Raw genomic sequence first — 7,272 nt, 5'->3', positions numbered from 1 at the left:
CCCCCCCCAGGGCACAGCCTTAGAAATGTTTAAATGGGATGCAGCTCCTCAAAGTTTTGGTTACCAGTTTTTAAAAGAAAATTACTAATGAGTGTATTCTATTTTGACAAAATAAAGGCAGTCTAGTGATATGTTATTCTTTCAACATTGACTATTTGATGGATTTCTTAACATTACTTGCATATGTGAAAGGGGTTTCTGTTCAAAGTCTTATTTCCTCAATTAACAAGTCAGAAGAGTAAAACTGGTGCATAGGAAACAGGAGGGTTTTTACCAGTTTTTCCTCTCCTTTGGCCTCACTCATCTTTACATAGATACAATTTGGTTAAATGATTTTCCAGTGACAAATATAGACCACTCTACCATGTATGCTAAAAGTTATACAGAGTGAGCGACACCCTATTCTGGCTTTGGTGAAACAGTTCAATGAATATGGTTCTCAACATTACCTTTCATAAGTAGAACGGAAGGGTTAGATATACCCCTGTACTATCAGAAAAGGTTTAAATGTACCATTCGTTACACTTTAAGTTCAAATATATCCTTGTTGTTATACTATTAGTTCAAATATATTCATTTTTCTGTTAAATTTATCCAAAGTGGACATTCGATCCTACGTGACACTGACACTTGATGAGGTGAATGTCACATGGCTTGCCACCTCAGTGCGCCTAACCCATTTTACCCCTCCCTTCTATTTTTTCTACCACTAAAATTTTCTTCCCCTCCACTACTATTGCCACCATTACCGCCAGGGGCGAAGCCACCTTTAACAAATGGTGGTCAACTGACCACACTTCACCGATATATTACGAAAATTTACACTGTGTATATAAGTAAAATACTGATTTTAGATGTATAAAATATATATTGAACACCCTTTGTCGAGATTTTTTTTAGCTCTTTCAAGTTTGAACACCCTTGGAAACATTTCTGGCTTCGCCACTGATTACCGCTACCATGAAAATATTGTATTTCAAATTTTCGTTTTTTATATGGATTAGGGGCATTGAGGTGGTATGCCATGTGGCATCCACCTCATCAAATATTAGTGCCAAAGATTGGATGTCCACCTTGGACTAATATAACTTAATAGAAGAGGGGTATAGTTGAATCAATAGTATTACAAGAGAGATATATTTGGACCCAAAGTATAACGAAGAGTATATTTAAACATTTTCTCATAGTACATGGTATATTAGGCCCTTTGCCATAAGTAAAAACTAAAATCTGAGACACTGTCCACCAAAGAAATCACTGCATTGAAGTCTGGCAATGAGTTTACAGACAATTGGTGGGCTTTAGGCCATTGACCCTTTATCTTAAATTTGGAAAACTTCTGTTCCTAAAGAATTCTCTTCTTCTATGGACCACTCATGAGTTTACGTCTCTGCCTATCCTTTTCCTTAGTCAGTTTTGATCAAAGTTTCTGTTCCCTATACGTCTCAGTAATTAGCTCTTCATCTCATTTGGAACTCTCCGACTATTTCGAGGACTTTTAGCTTCTTCTGATATCTAAAGCATATGACTATATGACGAGACAATCTCTCACATTTGTATCTTTACCTAATTTACAATAGGCAATTATAAGGATGTGATTCAAGAAGCAATGCACCTTTTCTCTCAAGTAGGCTCCAATCGACATTTATGTATTCAAAGGTTGATCTAGGACGAATTCTGTCATAAGTTCACTTGAGCATGTTGAATTCAGCTCGAACTATGTATGCCTATGCAATTTTTTTAATATATATACTTATTACACTCATTCTGAACTCATTGCCGTTAGATTTCTGTTACAATGCACACAGTGATACTTGACGAAACCATAGAACAAGGACATGATCTCATTAAAGCATAGAGAAACAAAATGTCAAAGAGGGTCTCATGTTCCACTCTCTTTTTTCTCTTTGTTGGTAGATAATAGCTGGTTGATGTTGCCATTACGTGACAGTCTTCTTCAGTAGCACCATGACCTATTAGGTCACAAGCATGGCATGAAACTAGCCTGGATACAGCTTTTAAAGTGTCATTTGATGAGTACTATTTCATTATGATCATGTCTATTCCTCAGGGGTTAAGCTAAAAGCTCCGCTACCTGTTCGATCGAACTCAATAGCTTTTGCTCAAATAATGTATTTAACGAACTGAGTTCAACAAATGAAAAACGAATACCTGCAGGCAAAAGCAGAATTAAGAAGCCCCCGTGAAAAAGTTGTCAATAATAGTCACGCTGCTATTTGATTAGTTTCTATTACTGGTAGACTTGGCCAAATTGTCAGCGCCACATCTATGAAAGTGAGACATTAGCTGGATCACCACATTGGGAGTTTGATATATTAGAAATCTTGTCTTCAATACGTTACGTACATCTCTCTCTCTCGCACATACACACACACACACACATATATATATATATATATATATATATATATATATATATATATATATATATATATATTGGGGACACATATTACTTTATCTTAGGTGTTTTCTTACGATAATTGGTTTTCCTATCTCACGAAGGAAATGACAACGTATTTACCATAATTGAGTTTTTTTTTCCTACAAGAAAAATATAATTCTTTCATATTTGGCTAATTCTCTTTCTTGTAGGGAAAAGTTTGGAGTTCTATAAATTGAAGATCTGTCCTTCTCATTCAGTAGCATCCGCAATGTAGCCATATGGGGTTTGAGAGTCGTGTTTAGGGGGAGAACTTTACGGGACAAGTGTTAGTGTGTCACTTGTGTTTGCCTCTTCATGTTGTTCTCTCGATATTTTGTACTCTCTTTTATTATAGTGGATTGCTCATCTTCGTCATGGATGTATATCAGTTGACCGAACCACGTTATATGTTTGTGTCTCTTTTCTTTTCGTATATTTCTCTTTATTAGCTGATTTATCGTCGTTCAATTTAAATTACAAATGAAAATAAGATCATTTCCTCTTTAAAAACTTGCAAGGTAACACAACTTTTGAATTATTTTTGCTCCTACACTTGAAACTTCCCTATATATACAAAGAACCTTTTTACTTTATTTGCAAATTTTCCAGCAAATGAAATTTTATTGATCTATTTTTAACCAAATTGCTCTAATCCTTCAATCATAGCCGCTATTCGAATTTTCTATATACAAAGTTTTTGAAAAAATAAATAAATCTATATTTGTTTGACCAAAAAGTATAAGACCTTTTGTCAAGATAATCAGATAAGAAGATAATGGGTAAATCCTAGTTAAGGATAATAATTTCTAAATCTAAAATATGTTCATGCTCATAACATGGGGTTGCTTTAATCAGATTTAATGCGACATACATTAAATGACACGGTCATGAATGAGAAGGAAATAATAATGAGCAATAAATATATTAAATGGCATTAAATGTAAATAGAGAGAAGGATTCACTCAATATTGAATGAGGTGGATGATTTCTCTCTGACAATGATGTAAGACAAATGAGTATGAGAATATAGGAAGCTTTCTCGGATCTGATGCGAGAAATATGGAATAAACAACAAATCGAATCTCTTTTGAAAGGCAGTGTGTGTATTTTACTTGAGAGTCAACTTTTCAAGAGAGCTCTTATCATATAGAATATTACATGCCCATTTTCTTCTCTCTACCTTTCTATTTATATAGGACATACCCCTTACCTAACCTAAAGTACAGGTGCAGAGAATATTCAATAGAATATTCTCCTAAAATATCTTATTTACAAAACTAGCCGTTATTATGCCTGAGTACCCGACCTCAGCCCCGATTAATCAGCTACCAATTGGTTTCTTCAATCTTGTGTATGACCTCGGCCTAATCTCCTCTTAGTAATCTATCCTTGTGCCAGATTCCCTTAGTCAGTTTTTGACCATACAGTTAGTTCCTCCGCCTGTCGAGGTTGTTTTGGGCGAGCTCGATGGGCGGACTTCGCTAGTTGCAACTTGAGAAATCTGGGCGTGTAGGTCGAGTAGTAACTAGCGAAGTCCGCCCATCGAGCTCGCCCAAAACTGGCGAAATTGCAGAAATCTGGGCGTGTAGGGCCACATTTGACCGTTACGTCAGTTTGAAGTCTGGGCGTGTAGGGCCACATTTGACCGTTACGTCAGTTTGAAGTGACATCATTTCATCATGCGTCATTATGGCGCATGTTCCTGATATGTAACGTCATTTCCCGGGCTCCTTCCGTTTCGAAATTAACGTGGCGGCGCTTGGCTTTCTCGATTAGGGTGCTAGTATACTTATAAATAGGGATGGAAACTCCCCATTTGACTTGCTGCATTTCTAAGCATTTGAATCTTCAAGCTTCCTCTTCTTCTCCTTAGAGTTCTTGTATTTTTATTTCTCCTTTCTTTAGCTCTTTCTACCATTATCACCCCTTCCGTATCTGCAATTTCTTCCCATATACGTGATAAAAAATGGCCAGTGCATCTTCTAACCTTGAGGGAGCTTTGATCGGCTCCAACCCTACACCACTATATAATGGCAAGGAGTGGTTGATGCAACTTTTACCCGAAAGGTCGGGATCGATATCCACAAGGAACTACTATTGGTTAGAAGTTGGATTTCTATCCAATCTAGCTACACGTGTTGCTTTTAATTGCACTTCTGACCATGCTTGGTTTTGTTTCTATTCTACTGTTAATGCTACTGATTTCTGAAAATAATCTAAGTACAATATTTTTTTAGGAGTTTTCTTAATTAATAAAAAGCACTAGGGAAGTGACTTACACCTAGGCGAGTATCTAATGGGGTCTAGAATTTAGGACAAACTTGTTATATTTGGGGTCATGATATAACCTTTACACATAATTACTCACTCTATACCTGTCGGCGGTTTGAGTGACTTTGCCTTAATTGGCTTTTTCAAGCCCAATTGGAAGTTCAAACAATGCTAGCAAAATTGGCTCAAGTCGGGTATTACTATCTCTAGGTTTAACCCTTTAATTGAGGCTATCAATCTCTTGAATGCACCCCAATTCCTTGTTAGCCTAAATTTCCTAGACTTAGTCCCTCTTTCTCAAGAAGAGTCTAAGTCATAAAGGCATGAATCAGTGTTTGCAACCACTAATTCTACAATTAAAGCACGAATCAAGCTAAATATCACTAACCCATAAACAATTAAGCCCTAAAATTGAAGACCCATTAAATACCAACACAGGGTTGGGTCACAACCCTAACTAATAGGTTTAGCTACTCATAATCAAGGTAGAAATCAAAGATGGAGATAAAATATAAGCCATAAAAGTTGATTACAAGAATAAAATCTAAGAATAATAGCTAAAGCTACTCTAAAATTACTCTAAGTGGTAAAATACGACTGTTCACGAGCTCCTCAGACAAAAGATAACCTGAAAATGTGAAAAGATCTATTTATACACAGCTGAAATTACTGGACAAAAATACCCCTACGGAGGTTCCGATGTGAGCGAAATACTGAGCGCCTCAGCGTATAGCCTTTCGCGGCCGCGCAAAACAAGCGCGAATCGTGTTTCTTCACTTTTGTGCTTGGTTTGGACTTGATTTCGGGGGCAGCGTAAAAGTTGCCGCCTCCGCATTAGCATCAACCGCGGTCGCTTAATTTGGACGCAGACCGCGCTCCTCAGTCAGGCTCAACTTGCAGGGTCTCTGAACTTTGATCAACGCTCCCAGCGGAAATGTCGCCGCGGCCGTGCTTTTTCATCGCGGGCCGCGATCACTGATGTCTCCAAAACACCTTCTCTGAACCTCACTTTCGCGGACCGCGTAATTGTGGCTGCTTCAGCGGTGGACTTTATGCAGCCGCGCTTTTCCATTACGGTCAGCGCTTCAGTCCCGGCTTTGAATTTGTGCAATTTTAACTCCTTCATGGGTTGATTTTGGCTTTCTTGCCTCATTTTGACCAAACCCTGTAGACAAGCACATTAAGTCAGTTTTCGGGAATACTTTTACACATTTTTTATTCAAAACCTAAGCAAAAGAGAACATAAGATAGGCTAAAATCCATAGTTATCAAGCTTCTGATCCGGTTCCATTGACGGTGTACATGCCTTCTCACGATGAAAGAGTGGCCATTGCTGCAGAAGACGAGAGCTTCCCCACTGTGGATGAAATAGTTCCACGCTCGGGGAGCCACGTCGGACTTCTCGAAGCGGCTTGAAGATGATCCTGAGCTTATTATCTCAGAGATGGATGCGGCGGCCCTTGTTGAATTTAGGGCCAAATGGCGAATCCCAGACCATATCGACCTTATCCCGGCTGGTGACGATGCGGTACAAATTCATTGCACTGGATATTGTGCATTCTACGCGTATCCATTCGTCGTTGGCTGTTCGCTTCCTCTTCCTTCTTTGGCGGAAGACTTCTGCCGCTATTATGGTGTCTGTCCGGCCCAGCTCTCCCCATATATCTATAAGTTTTTTCTTATGTTGATTAAATACGCGGAGCTAGCCAACCGCGGGATCTCCCTCCGTCATCTACTTCACCTCTTTGCCCCAAGTTTCATAGGGGTACGATGATACAACTTCGCCACCGTGGGACCAAGGGATTGGTGGTGAAGATGGATGATAAGAAAAATCTTCGTTTTTGGGTTAATTTCTTCTACGTTAGGACAGAGCACATGGTATCGAACCCCAATGGATTTCCCGAGGAGTGAAACTTTGCTCCTAAGTGTTTTTGCCAACTAGCTGCTTGTTGTTTCTCTTTAGTGACTTAATTGTTCTCCCCCCCCCCTTTTTCATATGCAGCCGTGAAGGATCCTCCTTCGTTGGTTGCCGACATTCGCGACTGGGTGAGCTAAATTTTGGCTCACACGGTGGGGATCCATGAGTGGTTGCAGTTTAATGAGAAGTTTGGGTGCAAACCTTCTCCGACCGGTGAGTCAACTCGCTTTGATCTTAAGTTGCTTCGACCTTCATATCGTCTTCTTTTTTACTCAAGTCTCTTTTTTCTTTTTTCTTTTTTCTTTTTCTTTTTTTTTTGTTGATAGGTCGAAGAGCTCTGCGGAGGGTAAGGGCTCCTATTCTCGCTTTTTGTCAGTTGGGTGCCTCGACTGGGTCTCTGCTCGTTGCGACTGTAGGTGAGTACGTTCAGCTTTCTATTTCTTCTCGGACCCCAACCCCGCGTAGGCCTAGCCATCGGGCGGCTGCCCCATTAGTGGAGACTCCGACTTCTCCAATCTTACATTTAGTGGACGAGTCATCGTAGGGCGATGAAGGGGCGGTTCCGCTAAAAAGGCGTAGAATATTGGTTGGTGATGAGGCGATAGAGAATGAAGAGCCAACAGAGGGCATTCCTGAGCGG

This window comes from Nicotiana attenuata, chromosome 8, assembly GCF_001879085.1.
Source record: "Nicotiana attenuata strain UT chromosome 8, NIATTr2, whole genome shotgun sequence".
NCBI classification, from domain to species: domain Eukaryota; kingdom Viridiplantae; phylum Streptophyta; class Magnoliopsida; order Solanales; family Solanaceae; genus Nicotiana; species Nicotiana attenuata.
The sequence above is the reverse complement of the archived record's forward strand: the minus strand, read 5'-3'. Positions refer to the sequence as shown.